The 20,210-nt window shown below is 42.2% G+C and overlaps 1 protein-coding gene across 3 annotated transcripts in view; it reads right to left on the bottom strand.

Moving 5' to 3' along the window:
* KIF18A (kinesin family member 18A) overlaps positions 1–20,210 on the bottom strand; it is a 379,530-nt gene that overhangs the window by 302,599 nt on the left and 56,721 nt on the right. The gene's annotated exons all lie outside the window — the stretch shown is intronic.

The raw sequence follows: 20,210 nt of genomic DNA, 5'->3' as shown, positions 1-20,210 counted from the left end.
GCATCACAACGCTGGTTAAGTCATGTTTTTTATACACCCCAAGTCGCTGTCACGAAAGGTATTGCGTTGCTGGTGAGGCAAGGGCTAGATTGTGCAGTGGAGGGCGTGGTGGCAGATGTTAAGGGTAGATGGTTGATTGTGAGCCTCAGGATAAAAGCCCAGCTGTATAATATTATAGGTTATTACGGTCCAAACCAAGATGACGTGGGGCCCTTAGATGAACTGGTGAGGGAATTAATAGGCCTTTCGGGAAAAATTATTTTTGCAGGTGATTTTCAATACAGTGCTGGATCACAAGTTAGATCGATTCTCTAAAAGCAGGGCGTTAGTAAATGTGAAAATGTCGAATAGGGTGAAGGATTTGATGGCCCAACTAGGGCTCTGTGATGTTTGGAGAAAAAGGTCCGGTCAGCTACTAGGGTACACCTATTATAATAAAAAGTATAGTCATAGATCACGGATTGATTATATTTTGCTAGATCTCAGGTTGGCGGACAATGTGACCCAGATAGCCCATGTAGGGGTTCATTTATCGGACCATTCGGCAGTTACTGTGGCTTTAAAGATACAAAGCGGTAATGTGGGTTCAGTCTGGAGGTTGGATCGTACAGTTTTATACGACCATGAAGCCTTGAAGAACTTAAGTAAGGAATTGGAATTTTTTTTAGAGAAGTATGTGGGGTCAGCCAAAATCGATATAGTCTGGGAGACATGTAAGGCTTTTCTTCGGGGAAGACTAGGAGCATTGGGAGTAGGTAAAAGGAGAGCCTATTTCAATAGAATAGATGTTTTGGAGAAAGAAATCCGCCAGCACAAGGCATGTATAGTGAGCTTAGGTGGCCTCGAGCCAGAGGGAAGGTTGGTTCAGGAGTTGATTGAGCTAAAAGGAGAATTGACAAGGGTGTTAAGCCTTCGAGTTAAAAAGAAATGGGAGGCCAGCCAATTGGCAAATTTTGAGTATGGAGAAGGGACAGGTAAACTGCTGGCCTGGAAAGCGAGGAAAGATCGGGCCGAAATTTGATCAAGGAAGTGAAAGTGGGGGAGCAATGGGTCACCGATACTAACGATATTATGGGAGCCTTTCACAGGTATTTTGAGGAAGTCTATAGGGAAGACCTTGAACCAGACACCCAGGCAGTAGACAAGTGGGTTAAGGTGTTGAAACCAGTATCAGAAGAATTTCGGGATGTTTTAAATCGCGAGATCTCGCAGGGAGAAGTGGAATCGGTAATTAAGCAAGTAAAGAAAGGGAAGGCTCCGGGTCCAGATGGGCTTCCTGTTGAGGTTTATAAGGCTTTGTTAGTGAGTTTAGCGCCTATACTGACCCACGTGTTTAACAATGTTTTTTTGGGAAGGGCTGCTCTACCGCAATCGTGGAATGAGGCGAACATTATAGTACTGCTGAAACCTGGGAAGCCGCCGAAGTATATGGAATCATACAGACCGATTTCACTTTTAAATTGTGATTATAAGCTCTTTGCAAAGATTATGGCGGACAGGCTTGGGAAATGGTCTCCCACATAATACATGAAGATCAGAAGGGCTTTATTAAGGGCAGGTATTTGAAGGAGTTAACTTTCTCTCTTATAGGGAGTATATATGTTGCCTCCATCCATAATCTTCCCTTGGCGGTCATCGCGCTGGATGCCGCCAAGGCTAATATATCAAGCTCCTACATCTAAGGTACTAGTGAATGGAACGTTAACTCAGCCAATTAAAATAATGAGAGGTACGAGACAAGGGTGCCCCCTTTCCCCTCTTTTATTCGATCTCTACATTGAACCTCTAGCTTGCAGAATCAGAGAGGCAGAGAGGATCCCTTCTTTTAAATTCCAGGGATGGGCAAGAAAGATTGGGCTATATGCCGACGATATAGTTATCCTCACCTCGAATCTGCAGCAGTCGATGGGTTGTTTAGAAGAAATAACTAAAGAGTTTGGGAAAGTTTCTGGGTATCGGATAAACGCTGAGAAGACAGAGGTTATGTCTTGGAATTTAGTATCTGAGGGTATAGAATGCAAATCTGAGATACGCTACTTGGGGGTGAGAATAACACAGGATATAAGACAGCTTACTAAAGTTAACTTTGTCAAGGTCAGGAAAGAGATTTCCTCTGCTTTGCGGGGTTGGGCACACCTCCCGCTAACAATATATGGTCGAGTTAGCCTGGTGAAAATGATGATTTTACTCAAGATAACTTTTTTGTTTGCTTCACTACCTCTTTTATTTGATAAGGACTGGTTTGTAAGGCTACAAAGTGAGATAGGATCTTTTATCTGGGCGTCAAAAGGATCCCGCTTATCATGGAAAAAGATCAGGAGAAAACTGTTGAAGGGTGGGTTGGCGGCCCCTGATTTCCAGATCTACTCATGGGCCTTCTTGCTGAAGAACTGTAGGATGCTGTTGGCTACACCAGGGAGCTCGGACATTGGGAAAATGCGGAGTGCTTTGTTAAGGATTGAGAATCTGAAGCAACAGGGGTATATGTATAAATTTGCCGATCCAAAATTTTTCAAAAAATTAGATTAAAAGTGTTGAAGGATCTAGCGACGGCTTGGTTCAAAATTAGGAGGGCAACAAAAATACCATACTTTAGTTTTAGAGCATCAATTTGGGACATGCCAGGTGCTCCCCCTTGGCACTAAAAACCGATGGACCTCAGAGGTGGGGAGAGCTGTTTATAGAGGGGGACCTGGTACCCTGGGGTTATTGCGAACGAGAGTGGGGGCACAAATTTTCAAGGTTTAAATACCTACAAAGCTGGGCGGCCGGTAAGGCGAATTTAATTGGCCAGTATAACATCTTTGAAGAGAAGCTGGGGATGGAGAGGCCAAAAAGAAGTTGTGCTGTGGTATTGGTCGATAGTAGAACTTGAGGATGGACCATTCACCTTGCGGGAGACCCTGTGGGGAGAGTGCTTGCCGAAGATTGCATCAGAAGATCAATGGCAAGTAACTATGTTTATTTTATATAAAGTGGTAAAACCTGCAAACCTAAGAAGAAATCACTTGTTCACCCTCCACAGGGCATATTGGTCTCCCAGAAAACTCTCGAAGTTTAAGGCTGGCGGAATGGTGGCGTGTCCCAAATGCAACAGCTTCAATGAAGATGATTTACATATGTTCGTCACCTGCCCGGCGATAAAGACTTTCTGGGACGCCGTAAGTACATGTTTGTCAGCGGTTCTCGCCCAGCAGATTGAGGTAAGCCCTGAACTAGTTATGTCGGGAATATTGGATCTACAAGGTAGCGTGGACGATAAAGCAAAATTAGTCTTTTATGCTATATTGCTGGCCCGGAGAGAGATATGCAGAAATTGGGTGTCGGCAGATCCTCCAACAGAATTGAGTTGGTTAAGAGCATTGAGTGCCATTGCTAGGTTGGACATTGTGGATTGGCAAAAGAAGAGATATAGATTTTGGACTCCTTTCCCGTTATATTTTGGGTGAAGGGTTGGGTAGTAAGGGTAAATGTGTTTGAAGTCCTATGATTAAGCCTTCTCAGATCTCGGCGGGTATAAGTCTCGAGGAAGACCGGTTAAGGTGGTATACTTCCTCCTAAGAGCTAAGAAACCCCTTATAATGAGATAAATTTGCCCTAGGGCGGCACTGCGAAAGCAGGGGCGAGGAGTTGGCAAATGAGGACAAAAAAAATAAATAAGTTTGTCATTAAATGACAGATGTGGCTCAGTGGAGTCTGCCCAGGTTGTAGCATGTTAAATGTACAATAGACAATGATTGAAGTGACAACTAAAACCTCAGTTGTCCTTCACATCACTACAGTGAAAGAGGTGCTTTCCTCTGTAACAGGAACAGTGGAAGACACAAGGCCAGTATCAGGCAAAGCATCAAGGAGTTTTTACAATATGAACATGTTCCCCCACCTCCTCTGTCATTACTTCCTCTTGATCAGTACCACTGCATTGTTTACACTGATGGATCTCCGCAGCCAGCTTTGGGGTCTAAACACGCTTATTCGGTGGCATGCGCAAAAGTGGCAGAAAACATTGTAAATGGGGATTTTAAATCTTCTTTGGTGCATACACAGTCACTTGGTAACTGCACAGCTCAATTGGTGGAGCTAAGTGCTTTAGTTTTGGCTCTTGAATTTGCAGATCCAGAAATTCCTACACTTATAGTGTGCTATTCCTTTTACTATGTACAATCCTTCAACGACAACTTATTCTTTTGGAAACAAAATAATTTCCATGATACTAAAAGGTAGCGCAATTATTCATAAAACACTTTGGGTTCGGGTGGCCGCTCTTAAGGAATGTCTGTTACTCACACATGTTATCCATACTTTGGGCCATAACATGTGGGAGCACACGCGGTTGGTAATTCACTGGCTGATGAGGCAGCCAAATCTGCAGTAGCCACTTGTTCTGTAGCAGCAGTCACTAGGTCCATGACTAAAATTTATGATGATATATTATCGGCTATAGCTGCAACAAAGGAGGGAACAGAGTTTCCCCAATGTTTTCCTTCACGTTATACATACCACTTTTCAGCAGATCATATTCCATTTACTACATTCTCTCCGTTGGGGATCGGCTGATTCCCAACGAGGATCGCAGACTTTCTTTGATCATTGCTGCATATGAAGGCGTTGCTTCTACACATGCTGGTGTGAATGCGACATTTCGTTACTACAGCAGCATTTTTGGTGGCGTGGCTTATACCAACAGACACGCAAATATGTTCTTACTTGTGACATTTGTCAAGAGATAAAGCCTTCTACTGTTGCACGCCCACCACATACTCATATCACTAATCAGAGGTTTGGCTGTATTTATCTTGATCACTGCGGTCCGTTGACTTCTGACACTGCATTTAAACATATCCTGGTTGCAGTGGATTCATACACTAGATTCCTTTGGATGTGGCCTCAACGCAGTGCTGTCGCTCGAACTGTCATTAAAGAGTTGCATGTCAGTTGTGGAGCAGATGAACTTTGATTTAAAGCAATCTTTAATAGCTGGAGTACGAGGAACTGGTAGGGGTTGGCTGACTCATTTCTATCAATCAATCAATCAATCAATCACAGCATTTATATAGCGCACTATTCACCCGGAGGGTCTCAAGGCGCTAGGGGAGGGGGAGGGGGGGGGTCCGCTACTGCTCGAACAGCCAGGTCTTGAGCTGCTTCTATTGAGTCCAACATGCACTAATTAATCTCCCTAGAAGATCTCTGGGCGGGCGGATCCCATACGAAATGCTCTTTGGCATTAAAATGTTAGTGCCATGACTTGATGGTCTAGATGTCGTGGCAGCTGCTGCAACCTTTGATGTAGACAATTATTGTGCTATGTTTCAGGATCTACAAAAAGCTTGTGACTCACAAGCAAGAGCCCAGTTGCCTTCTTCTGCAGATCCAGCGGTGCCGATTCCTGTTTCTGAAGGGCCTCCTAAAGTTGGTGATCTGGTCCGTGCAAAGTTGGAGAACAAAAAATAATTTGATTCATCCTACCGTGCATCGGTCAGAGTCCTTGGGTTGAAAGGCACCTGTACTGTGATCCTGCCTCCTTTACCTGGGCGTAGGAAGAATCGTTACATTTCAATAGAACATGTCAAGTAACACCATAAGCCGATGCGGAATAGTATGCCTCAAAGCGTTCCACGTCGAGAACTTTCACTTAACCTGATAACTTCAGTTTTTTCAGTTACTCCCCAGCAATTGCAAGGGGAGATGGAAACTTCAATTGATTTATTACAACTTTTTCCTTCTACATCCACTCCTGCGGATATTGAGTATGATTCTCCTCCAGTTGAATTCATAATCGACATTCCGGAGAGTACCGTGACTGAAACATCTGATGCAGCACATTGTTTTAACTGGGGTCCAGTGGTTATTATATGGATCGTAATAGCTTCTCCTCTGGCACATCTTCCTCTTCATTTTCTGTGCGGGAGATCCATATTACTACCAGTGTCTTCATAGCCTGGTTCAAAAAGACTTACTTGGTTGAACGCTGGACATATATCTGGATGGTGCTTACGATGATATTCCTCTTCATGTGGATTGGATTTGTGACTGTGTTTTTTCTATTCATTAATGGCCATTATTTACCTGAACGCTCTGCTGTGAACATTGTTGATGGAGTCCTGGCCCCTCACACATGATCCCAAATAATGAAAAGAGACCAAGCCCATGTCAATATATCAGCGTTCCCTGTTGATGATATCGTCTGGGGTAAAGTTGCTTTAGATATCCTTAGCCCAACGGAAATTTTGAACATTCCATACGTCTTCCGTGTTTCTTTGGTAGATGTGGTCTTGCCAGACATCCATTCTGATGACTGAGATGTTTGTGCCGTTCATTCAGTATTCTCCGATTTAAAATATTATGCTGCATTTGATACTGAAGATTTGCATTTAAAGTCAGCTATTTACGCAGATTTACTTTGTTATCAACATTATGGCCATCATTTTTTGTACAAGACTAAAACACAGAGACCCTTTTTGAATTACACCCAATGGGAGCACTACCCAAAACAAATACTGGGAAGTTCGAAGGCACAAATAAGAAAATTTGGATATTTTTCTGGTTACAATCTAACAGACCCATAGACCAATTTTTATAAATAGAGGATGCTGCCCCAATCTAAATTTATGTTAACTCAAACAAAACTAGTTTAGTTTATGCCCTTCAGGAAGGATTTGTACGTAAGGGTTATGAGCATTGGAAGGACACAATTGATTTAAAATCCATTTGGGGTACGAAAGATTGGCAAGTGCAGGGCAGAGAAGCTTTGCATTGTGCTTGTTTGATACCATCTCAAATGTTATTTTAAATTACACCGTACAACAGACTACTTGTTTGGGTTTAGCAACAACCAACAATCTAAACATTCCATCTTTAGTGGAGTATGACACATGGGCAGAACATACCAACCAGACTTAGAGCTCTTATTTCAAAATGGCACACTAAACTCTTCCGATATTGAGCACTGGGATTATTGATGTGGCCGACAACCTTAAATGCATGCCAATTATGTTTTCTGAATATTACAAAAGGTTTTAGACAGAGTAGACCTGATTCACGTTTCTCACAATCGCATACAGTTACGACATATTCTGTGGTTAAATTATTTCATCAATGGTTGGAATATTCCACACGGTCGAATGTGAAACAACACCTTTCTTATTTATCAGGTGACATTGATTTAAATGATTTTCTTTTCGGTCCAAAATGTTTTATTTATTCAGCATATAATGACATTTTTTAAACTGTCTCAGATGGAAGCTGCACTGCGCCTCCATCAAATTGACTAGGCTAATTTGGAAAAAGTCCTTGCAGTTGTCGAGAACAGCATTAATACACTGTCTTCCCGTATATATAATTTAGATAATATTGTTTCTTCTGTCATTGACATTTTTGAACAAGAAGTCTCTGTTTTGTATCATGGTCAAAATCAGTTACGTTCTGTAATGCAGTTTGCTTGGAAAAGTACCATGGGATTGTTTGAATGCTTCTGAACTGTTTTTACCGTTTAATTTGACTGACTGACAGAAATTAATGTCCATGAAAGATGCCACATGTACATTGAACTATTAGAACAGTTGCCGTTTTCATTGACAGAGATGGATTCAGCTGTGTGGTTAATACATGGGTTATTTCACTGCCTATCTCACTTGTTCCGTTCACAGCATGCATGAAACATTCCCCGATTGGTAGATATGAGCCCCTTGACAATTTTATTCACAAATTGTGGTCTTTACCTTTCGCTTACAGATGTCACCGTGCGGAAAAGGAAGTTTTCCTTACAGGGAAGGATTGTGATTCCACAGTGGTAAATCCCCTAGTCAGGAAGCAGGTTAAGTTACACAGAGCCTGTAATGTTTCGGCCCCTAATCTAGTTTTTTTTTTTTTTTTTTTTAAAGGTACCCCTGTCCCGGCTATTATTCCTGTATTAACTTTGCTTTATAACGGTAGTTATCTTATTTTGAATAACCATGATTGCTGCAGCTCGACAGTTTGAGTCCCGTACATAGTGACGGTTTCTCAACTAGTTACATGTTGCAGCAATGTCCTATTTCCACCCCCACATGGTATTGTAGATAGCTCACTTTGGCCTTCCATTCCCACTTTGAAAACAGATTGCAATAAACTAAGCAGACTCAAAGTGCTTTTGTTTCAACAAGAAGTGGCTCTCATCGGCTCGAGAGACTTTCGAATAGCAGGTGACAAGAACGGCAAGTGAGATAAACTCGCTGCCAAACACAAATCTCCCACTCCATTTTGGACAATTAATACACCAAATATTTAATGCGTCAGATACGGATTGCCTTGCTAACTTTTTCAAACTTGTGGTACACGGCCTTGTTTCTTCCTTTCAGACTACTTTGGAGTCATTTTGGCATTTATTCATTCTATTTTCCTAGCGCCTTCGGAGGGTATCCCCTATTGCTCCTGTTGGTTTGCGGGGTGCTAGTTCTCCCATCTGTGGTGCTGCCAAACCCGGTCCAGTTGCAACTGTACCGTGATTGTATGTGGCAGCTCTTTGGCTCTATGCCAGTGGAATATTTTGCTATTGATTACTGGAGGACCTTCCGCTCTGCCTACTTCACCTGCGTGCAACCTGAGTTTCACTGCCTCGGATGTCCTTTTCAATGGGCCATGAATGTCTGCTCGTCCAATACCAGACACGCTGCCCTGGATTAAAATCTGTTATTGGGTCTGTTAAAGGCCTATGACTAGGTGTGTACTAGGGGTAGGCGTTTGGTGTGTGATCCTCTACTCGGACCAACGGCAGACTGGAGTCCATGTGCTCACTTCGCAGTGCCTCATAGACCACAGTTACATCTAAGGTAACGTAGGTTTCCCCAAGATGCTCCTGATGGCTTCTGGATATCAGGAGCATGTGTGCTGGTTCGATCTACTATACTGGATGGCATATATTGTTACAATGGAAGGAATGGACAACGTTCTGAAGTTCAGGGCATTCCACTTTTCCCATCACATTTTTGACTTTGCAGACTAACCCCGACTGGCTAGCACTTTTTGAGCGCCCAATTGGCAACATTTTGGAACATTATTCCATGGCAGTACAAACACTTTCTGGGGCTTCTACATTACACGAATTGGCCTTCCACAAGGACGCTTTGCCTCTGCTTTTTGTTTTTTATGTATGGCCGACGACCTGGTTAAGGGGAGGGATAACGCGTTCCATAGGGACATTGTTGTTTTACACTAACTAAGCATGAGCACGTTGCAGCTTGCCTGCTGCTTTGCACACGTTACTACACGTCTTTGCTTTTTGCAATAATTTCGAAGACTGGTTTCACATGAGAACTCATCGCTGTGTTCATTCTCAGCATATTGAAACCGGACGGTTCAAATTGTATAGTTTTAGACTACAGACATCTGAACAGTCATGCTTGTACCTTTGCTGTTCAGAACACAGATAGCTCTGTGCAACATTGTTTACAAAAAATATAAAAACAACTTTGGATATTTCAAACAGCTTTTTCATCCAATCTTCGGCACTGGAAAGCCGTGATTTGACTGCATTCAGTGTGTTAGGCAATCAGAGGCGCTATGCGAGATTGCCTATGAGGCATAAGAATAGCCACGGCGTGTTTGCGGCAAGCATGATTTCAATTTTACATGAGATTGACCTTGATGCCTTCTTCTACATCAAGGACGTTTATTTGACGGATGAGGATATGACTCTGAATCTTATGTGCGTGGATAGCATTGTCACACATTTTGCGAACTTAGGCTCAAAAATTAAATTTGCGAAATCACACATTGCCTTTCTAGCAGTACTTTTCCTAGTTATAAACTCAATAACAAAAGTAGGGGGTTGGCCCCCCACTTTTTTGAGAAAGTTGCCCAATTGCAGCCTCCCTCAACCCTTAAAAAATTGCAGTCTTTGCTTTTTTTTTTTTTTTAATTGGCAGATCTTACATTACCTATTGTGCCCAGCGTAGCAAACCGCTAAAGGCGTTGATACAACCCTTTTTTTTGTCTTCCAGTTGGATTCTGGAATATACAGCAGTATTTAGCTATTCGCAGTTTGATCTGCTTGCAAATCAATTTTTTTGTTAACGAGAGAAAATACTACTAATTTGGTTTTATGCATTGTATTATGCCTGGAGCATTGGGATTCACTTATGTGACTTTCAATGAAGAGGACACTGTCCCCATTGCTTATAAATCACATTTGTATACTCCAGTTGAGATGAGTTTCTCTTCTACAGAAAAGATTTTGACGGCAGTACAGATGGCAAATCTGAAAGAACGCTCTTTGGCTCAGGGTAAACGCATCTTCATGGTCTCGCCAGTGCCCGCATTCGAAGCAGTCATGATGGCTAGTGTCCCCAAAAACTTTGCATCCACGTTGGATACAAGGTCAAGTTCTTTGACGTCTGCTGATGTCAATTTTTTATCTTTGACCCCTCTTTGCAGTCACAGTAGTTTTTACAATATGAACATGTTCATCCTCCGCCTTTTTTATTACTCCCTCTTGATCCGTACAAATGCATTATTTACACTGATGGGTCTGCGCATTCAGCCATTGGTTCTAAACATGCTTATTCTGCAGCCTACGCGATTGTGTCGGGTACGATTGTTGATAGGTATTTTAAATCCTCCTTGGTGCACACACAATCTCTTGGAGATTGCACGGCTCAATTGGCGGAGCTACATGCTTTGGATTTGACTCTTGAGTTTGCTGATCTAGATGTTCCTACACTTGTAGTGTGTGATTCGTTTTACTGTGTACAATCCTTCAATGACAACTTGTTATTCTGGACACAAACTGATTTACGTGATTCTAAATGCAGCACAAAAAGCTTTAGGTCAGAGTGGCCGCTCTAAAGAAACGTTTGCCACTCACACATGTTATCCATACATTGGGCAATCAACGTGTGGGAGCACCCGCTGTTGGTAATTCACTGGCTGATGAGGCAGTCAAATCTGCAGTAGCCAATTGTTCAGTAGCAGCAGTCACTAGGTCTATGACTAAAACTGATGATGATATTCTAGCGGCTAAAGCTGCGACAAAGGAGGGCACAGAGTTGCACCACGATTTCCCTTTACGTTATACATACCACTTGACGTTCCATCAAATTCCGTTTGGGACTATTCCATCCATTGGGGATCGGCTGATTCTCAACGAGGACCACAGACTTTCTTTAATAGCGGCTGCACATGAAGGCGTTGCTTCTGTACATGCTGGGGTGAAAGCGACTATTTCCCTTTTACAGCAAAGTTTTTGGTGGCGTGGTTTATACCAACAGGCATGTAAATATGTTCTTTCCTGTGACAGTTGTCAGCAGATTAAGCCTTCTACTGTTTCACGTCAACCCCACACTTATACATTTGAAATCAACCGTTTGAATGCATTTATCTTGAACACTGCGGTTGCAGTGGATTCCTGCACTAGATTCATTTGGGGTTTGGCCGCAACGCAGTGCTGACGCTCGAACTGTTATAAAAGATTTGCGTGTCTTTGTAGGGACATTTGCCTGTGGCACCTGCCATTCAGACCACGGTCCTGCTTTTGCCTCTAAGGCTTACTGGGATGTGATGAAGTCTCTGGGAGTGAAAGTGCAATTTTTGTCTCCAGATCAGCCCGAGGGCAATTCTGTTGTGAGACGGATGAACCGTGGCTTAAAGCAATCTTTAACAGTGAGAGTATTAGGTACTGATCAGGGCTGGTTGACTCATCTATATGGAGTTCAACATGCACTTAATAATCTCCCTAGAAGATCTCTGGGTGGACAGACCCCATACGAAATGCTCTTTGGCATTAAAATGTAAATGCTAGACCTTGATGGTCTCGACGTTGTGGGGGCTACCGCTACCTTTGACTTAGATAATCATTGTGCTATGTTACAGGATCTACAAAAAGCTTGTGACTCATAAGAAAAAGCCCATTTGGCCTCTTCCATGGATGGAGCGGTGTGGGTTCCGGATTTTAGCTGGCTACCTAAAGTTGGAGATCTAGTCCGAGAGAAAGTGGAGAACAAAAAAGAATTTGGTCCGTCATAACATGCAACAGTAAGAGTCATTGGTTTAAAGGGCACCCGTACTGGGATTCTGCCTCCGATACCTGGTCGGAAAGGGAATCGTTACATTTCAAGACAAGCATTACGCGTCTGGATGTTTCACTGAATTCAATGGCTTTTCTTTCGACGGCAACTCCCCAACTAATGGAGGGGGAGATGGATTCTTCAATTTATTTGTTACCTGTTTTACCTTCTACATCTACAACTGTGGATAATGAGTATGCTTCAAATCCTCCAGTTGAAGTTATATATAACATTCCCAAAAGTACCATTCATTCACCTTCCAACGAAGAACAGCCCAAGTTGTTTCAGCTATGGTCCAGTGGTTCCTATATGGACCGTAATTGCTTTTCTTCTGATACATCTTCTTTATCATCATCATCATCTGTGGCAGAGCCCCCTATACGTATGTCTTTTTATCTCCTGGTGCTTAAAAACGTAGCAGGTCCCGCCCTGGACAAACATCTGGATGGTGCTTACGATGGTGTACCTCTTCATGTGGATTGGGTTTGTGACTGTGTTTTCCTGTTGATTAATGGCCATTACTTACCTGAACGCTCTGCTGTGAACTTGGTCAATGGAGTGCTGGCCCCTCCCACATCATCTCATTAAACTAAAAGAGATCAAGCCCTAGTTAATGTTTCAGCCTTCCCGATTGTTGATGGTATAGTTTGGGATAAAGTACCATTCGATATGCATGGCCTGACCAAGACTTTGAATATTCCATACATATTCTGCGATTTGCCTGGAATACTGGGATGGTAACACTGTTTATTCATTGTTTTCAGATTTAAAATATTATACTGCTTTTGACAGAGGATTTGTATTTGAATTCTGCAAATGACGCTAATTTCTTCTGTTACCAACATTATGGCCATCCTTTTTTGCACAAAACCAATACTCAGAGACCATATTTTAATAATAAACAGTGGGAATATTGCGCAACCCAGTTATTGGGGATATCAAAGACACAATGGAGTAAATTTATGTATTTTTCAGGTGACAATCTTTCTGACCCTCTATCTTACTTTTATAAATTGATGATGCCAACCCGCACTAAATTTATGTTGACCCCATACTAAATTAGTCTACTCCCTTTAATGATAGCCGATTTGTTGGTGAAAGGTTATGATTACTGGAAGGACATAGTTGATTTAAAATCCATTTGGAGAAACAAAGATACAGGGCACTGAATCCTTGCATTGAGAGTGTCCGATACAGTCTCAGCTCATATTTCTAAATGAGACGGTACAGCAGACTACTTGTTTTGGTTTAGCCACAGCTAAAAATCTAAATACTCCCTCCATTCCATTAATGGCTGTTTAGGACACATTGCATACACATACAAAACACAATTTAAAGAATTAACTGTCATGTTTCAGAAAGGCTCACTTAACTCTTCCAATATTGACCCCTTGGGAAGGTTATTGCGGCCAACGAGCTCAAATGCATGTCAATTACGCTTTTTGAATACCACAAAAGGGTTTACACACAAACTTGACCTGACCCTCGTTTTCCACATTCCCATACATTTACCACATATTCTGTCAGTAAATTATGTCAACAAGTAGTTGAAACATTCCACATTATTATTTGTAAAACAACATCTTTCCCTTTTATCAGGTGACATCGATCTTGCCGATTTTCTTCTGGGACAATAGTCCCCCTCGGGCAAAACGTTATGTTTATGCAGCATATAATGAATTTTGGAAGCTACTCCAGATGGAAGCTGCGGTGCGCCTTTGCCAAATTGACCAAGATAATTTAGAAAATGTTCTGGCAGTAGTCGATAACCGCATTAATACACTGTCTTCTCGTATATATACTTTGGATAATATTGTATAATCAGTCATTGACATTGTTCAAAATGAAGCGTCTGTTTTGTACCGTGGTCAAAATCAGTTACGTTCTGTAATGCAATTTGGTTGGACCTCGCAAACACTCAAAAGTGGGGAAGTACCATGGGATTACCTGAATACTTCTGCACTGTTTTTACCTTTTGATATGACCGATACACAGAAATTGATGTCCATGAAAGACGCAACATATACGAAGTTACATACTGAAAAATTAGAACAGTTACCATTTTCTGTGGCAGAAACTGTTTCAGCTGCATGGTTAATACATGGGGTTATTTCATTGCCTATCTCACTCTTGCAGTTTACAGCCTGCTTGAAACACTATCCAGTTAGTAGATATGAACCCCTCGGGAGTAGCTATATTCATGAATTATGGTCGCTGCCTTTCACATTTCGATGTCAACGAGCAGATAAGGAGGTTTTCCTTACAGGGGAGCATTGTGATTCTACAGTAGGACACTCCCAGGTCTGCAAACAAGTAAAACTTCACGGTGCCTGTAACATTTCACCCCTAATCTGGCTTATCTTTTAAAAGAGACCCAGGCCCAGCTATTATTTCCTAACTAACTTTGCTTTCTAACAGCAGTTATCTGCTTCTAAATAATCACAACTGCTGCAGCTTTCGGGCAAGCATCCTCAATATAGTAATGGTTCACAACGTTTTACATGTTGCAGCAATGTCCTGTTTCCACCCCTGTATGGGATTGTAGATAGTTCGCTTTAGCCTTCCATTCCAACTTTGAAAACAGATTTCAAAAAGCCAAGCAGACTCAAAGTGCTATTGTTTCAACAAGAAGGGACTCACATCAGCTCATAAGATCTTCGAATTGCAGGAGGCAAGTACGGCAAGTGAGATTCAGTCACTGCTAAATACAAATCTCCCACTCCATTTTGGAGAATTAATTACCCCAAATATTTAATGCGTCTGATACGGAGGGCCTTGAACACTTTTTATTTTTTTTACTAGTGGTATACAGACTAGTCACCTCCTTTCAGACTATTTTTGGAGTAATCCCAGCTTTTATCCATTCTATTTTTTCCAGAGCCTTCAGAGGGTTTCCCCAATTGCTCCTGTTGATTTGCGGCATACTGTACTTCTACTGCTGCTCTGCAATGGCTGTTCGACCTGTGCTGCTGCCAAACCCAGTCCAGCTGCAGCTGCTCCGTGATCAGATGCAGCAACTTTTTGGTCTGTTGCCATTAGAAGCTCTTAACGACTACTATTGGCTGAGCTTCCGTTATGCCTACTTTACCTGCGTGCAACCAGTGTTCTACTGCCGCCGGTGCCCTTTTCAATAGGTCCTGGATGTCTACCTCTCCAATATGCCACACGCTGCCCTGGATTATGAACTTTTGATGTGTCCTTTGATGGCCCATGACCAGGACTGTTCCATGGGTATGGGCCAAGTGTGCGTTCATCTACTTAGACCAACTGCAGACTTGAGTACCTGTGCTCGTGCACAGCACCTCTTGGATCGAAATTTCATCTAAGTTAACGCAGGTTGCCCTGATATGCTCCCAATGTCTCTGGATATGAGGAGCAAGTGCACTTGTTCAACTTACTTAATTGTATGGCATACCATTTTACTATGGAAGGTTCATACAACATACTGGAGTTTATGGCATTCCACTTTTCCTGTGACATCTTTGGCTCTGAAGATTTGCTGTGAATGGATATAGCTTTGGATACCCAGTTGGCTACTTTTTTAATTTTAGAAAAAACATGTTTGAGTCTAAAAATATTCTAACTGGGTTACAACCGAGACGCTTTGCCTCTGCTTACCTCAGATTTTTGTTTTAGCCCAGTGCTAACAACCTGACCAAGGGGAGGGTGTCACATGTCCGATGGGGGTATTGTTGTCTTCTCTAAATTAGCATGAGCACATTACAGCTTGCCCGCTCCTTTTCGCACGTTACTACACGACTTTATTTTTGCAGTCATTTCTATGGCTGTCTCCACATGAGAACTCATCGCTGTGTTCACTCTCTGCAGGTTCCTGGAAATTTAACTGAGCAATGTCGAACAACAATGTCTTTTGGTATTTTGTTGTGGCCAGGCCTTATCCCTTAAACAAAACATACAGATACAGAAGGCGCTTAATTTAGTGACGTTCTATTCCTTTTCAGGGCAATTGAAGAAGCTCTATAATGAAAACATACAATCACCACTTGTTAAATGGTTTGGTTTTAACAATCTGCCTCCAATTTACGAGAGCCCTAATCATCAAAAAGCAGCACAGTAAGATCTGAATATGATAAAAAGAGTGTGGCGTTCGTGGCTAACAGTCTATTGAGACTCTAGTTGTCAGGCCACCATACCCCGCCTCAGTGTATCAGCAAATTGATCATATTCAGATCTTGCTGTGCCACTTCGAGACGATTAGGGCTCTCGCCCTTACTTCATATTTCAATTGCTCAACACCTTTCTCTTGGCATAGTACGACGTGTCAAAACGCAAGGCCTACTCATTAACGCAGGGGACTGCTGATTTGTTAGGCAAGGGTTAAACGTGCTGTGGCTTGTTTGAGCTCAAAAAGATTTACTTCTAAATGCAAAGTATTTTTCTGAAAATCCCAGTACCTCGAAAGCATGCCGCAAAGGCGTGCATTTTTTATCAAACTTTACACTTTATCTACTCACAGACGAGTTTCCTCTGCAGTCACAAAGCTGAATAAAAAGAGGGGCAAGAGAGGCCCCGTTATAAACAACCAGTACAGTGTGGTTGGGACGTTCTAGGAAATGTGTGTCAGGTCTTGTCGTTGGTTCTCTTTGGGGTTGTGATGATTGTCCTATAACCACCCTCACAAAACTCTCCTAGTGTGTGAGACAATTAAGACAGACTGCCAAGATCGTCCCGCGAGGGCGGGAAAGGAAAGGGACAGCTGGGAGGGAGATCTGAAATGACAAGAACAACAAATTTAGCGACCCCTCCCTAAGGCTACACAATGGAATATCCTATACTCCTTTCACTTGTATACCCCCCTTCTTTATTCTATTTTCCCTACCTGTGCAGGAAAAATATAGATCTCTGTATTTGGGGAGGAATGATGAAAGCCTTGACGGGGAAAGGTAGCCAACTGAAACAAGAAGCATATAGGGACACGATGAACACTTGAATGTACAAGAAACCCTATTACACTCTCTTGTCACTCCACCTACCACTTAATGTACAGTGTTCTTCTTTTAGGCTAGCACTATTCCCCTGTGCAAGATCTTGAAAACATCTCCCCTGTATAGTTCAATACAAAGTGCAAAAATGTGATGAAAATGATGTGACAAAGCATAAACCAAACAAACACAAAAATGGGTTGAAATCACCCTTGTCACCTTCCCCTAAATTATCAGGGCGTTTCCTCCTTGTACATTAAAGGTGACAGCTTGTCGCCTTCTTATTAATGCAGAAAAAATGTCTTTCCACACTCCTTGGCCAATACAGTTAATAATGTCCCAAGTTTCTCTGACTTTAGCGGGTATTGCAATAATCATTCATTCATTAACACGCTGTTGAGTGTCTCTACTTCAAAACCTATCCCCGCAATGAGAACGCGGATAGCGTCTCGTCCAACGGGAATAGGAACAAGGACTTTGTTCCTTCACAAAGTCAGAACCCTCCTTCGTTCCGTAGCGAACCCAGTCTTCACCTGACCAGCGCGGGGTGAAAGTCAGACAGAGAAATAAATGACAAAAAGTGGTTCTCCGTTACGGAGCTTACCGCTACCTCCACCTGATGCTCGGACAAGGCAAAAATTATCGGCGCCGAGTAGAAACGCTGACTGTGTTTATTTCCGGTCATCAACGTAATCAACGTCCTGACGCTCAACGTCATTTACCGGCCTTCTGGGAACCATAGTTCTTAACCTGTTCTTGCCGTTTTACACGCATTAGGCGGACGGCGTTCACTATCGGCATAACTCTGACAATGTGAGATGCCATTTTTAGCACGAATTTGTCTTTGACTATATAAAATGCTTTTTACATTAAGGAAGCCACAATACTGCAGAGATTAGAGCGCTAACCTGTTTCCAGGCACTCTTCGTTTTGGCAGATCAGGGAGCTAAACTAAAACGTATTTCATGCACTTTGATAAAGTAAGGAAGTCAGTATTTCATCTTCTGTGTACATGGTTCACAATCTCACAGCCTGGCTGCAAGGGAGGATATCGTATCCCTTCCTGTGGGACTGCATTCTGCTTTAATAGTAGTCCTGCTCACATATGTTCAATTCATCTCTAGACAACATTGCAACAATTCATCTAAACCACATGCTTCTCCAAAGAGTAGTTCTCTAGCTACCTGTAAGTAGTTCACATGCCCAGTGCACTAAATTAGAAGATTTTGCTGAATTGGGCTAATATAAGTATACCAAATTTTTAAAGTGTGCATTTGAGACAATTTTTTTTTTGCAGAATCCATAAGTTGATGTTTGTAAAAAATGGTTGAATTTCCAATTTAACCATTCCAACCTTTCAGTTCGTTAAACATATACACATATTATTTCAGCACCAAGATACCACCATACAGATGCTATGTTATGTTATATTTAGAGCTGATATTTGAGTAATAAACAATGCAGCGTTGGAGACTTATTTTTATCTTGTTGCATTGCAGCTATGGCTGTTAAGTGTTACCTAGAAACAGAGGTTTCACACGGATATTGGCTATTTTGCAATCCTGGTGTGGTCACTAATGTAATCGTGTCTGGTGTGGTCTCTGTTACAGCACTAATATTAGTGAGTCAGGCTGATTTTCTCTGAACATAAGTAGCTCTTATTGGACAAAAGGTTGGAGACACCTTTCCTGACCCTTTTCACCACCCCATTCAGTTCCACCACCCTTGGCTGTCTTCATCTTTAACCACTTGCACGCTAGCGGTTTTCCCGCTGTGCGCTGGATTTTCAAAATCAACATGTTGAGTGACGAGTTCACCTTGTCATCCGCACAGGGTAGGTAATGCTGATGACGAGCTGAGCTCGTCATCAGCATGGAAGGGGTTAAAGCCTGGGTTCCAATTTACCTTTGGAGTGTGCATGACCAGCTCATGTGTTACTGTGGCCCATATGGCCGTGTTATCTCTCTCCTTGCTTTGATCTGAGGCTGTTATGCCACCTTCCCTCAGTGGATGTTTCTATGCATGTTTTTTTATAGGCACACACCCAGAGAGCGCAGCACACTGCTGAATGTGTGTGAAAGCCTAAGTGTTTGACAAAGAGGCGGAATATTCATTGGTGGTTATTCCAAATGAGCACGTCGTCCACTTGTGCCTTCTTCTTTTCAATTCAATTCTCTTCCTGCTCCTTCTTCCATGCTCTTTTCTAAATTCTAGGGAAGTTGTTTCATTCCTTCTCTCTCTAACCATCAGCTGAAGAACTGCAAGTACTTCAGGCAGTCTATGGACCCTCAGCCGTTTGAGTCTTGTGCTTTTCTACAACCTGAAGTGTACTTGCCTGTGTAACCAATTCATGTCATGGCGTGTGTATCCAACTTGCAAATCTGCCTTAAGCCCCTTAACTTGGGTTGTATGTGTGGAAATGCACCGTCTTTTCAGTTTTTTAAAGCACAAGTTTGGAGAGATATTTGGCGCTACGCGCGGTCTGGTTCCTGGCTGGCTGGCCATGGCTGCAGTGCACAGAGACCCTACACTGCCGCACACAGAGGAAAGAAATTAGAGGGAACATTGACCATGACCCCTTAATAGATATAGAATTCAATATGCGAGCATTGGTACTTTTTGCAATATATGACAGGATTTGCTTGCCTTTATTATAGTCACATGTAAAATGTCTGAATCCTAAAATTTGTTTTTGCCACCTTTTTTGTTGTCTTTCCCACTTTTTGGTAATGTGTTGAATGTTCTAATAAATGCATTTGTTATTCCATTTGGACAGATAACATAGACTTTATCAATTTATAGTAAGGGACCCTTGTTCCTTAAAATACTGATGGTCCCGGTATTCTTGGGTCTCCCTTGTTTCCTAGAACACATACTTTTTATGGTGTTATTCATGGGTGTGTTATGCTTTCACTGCTATATCTATCGGACTGCGATGAAGGCATACATGATAGGTAACTCCACATTTAAGTAATGAATGGAACTAGGAAGGCCCAAGTTACTTCCCCAGTAAATACCAGTACTTTCCCAGTAAATCATTATCTGATTCTTCCGTCCTCGTCCCAGAAATTAGAACCCTTCTACCTCCCCTTCCTGTAGGCCTTAATCAGCAATCTGATATGCAGCCTTTAGAAAATTCAGAAAGAGGAAAATCGAGCAGTAGAGTTTATGGGAAGGGAGTAACCATTATACATGGACCTAAAAACAGCTTGCAAAGGAGAGACTA

The sequence above is a fragment of the Lissotriton helveticus genome, chromosome 3_2 (assembly GCF_964261635.1).
Source record: "Lissotriton helveticus chromosome 3_2, aLisHel1.1, whole genome shotgun sequence".
In the NCBI taxonomy this organism is placed as follows: Eukaryota; Metazoa; Chordata; class Amphibia; order Caudata; family Salamandridae; genus Lissotriton; species Lissotriton helveticus.
The sequence above is the reverse complement of the archived record's forward strand: the minus strand, read 5'-3'. Positions and strand labels throughout refer to the sequence as shown.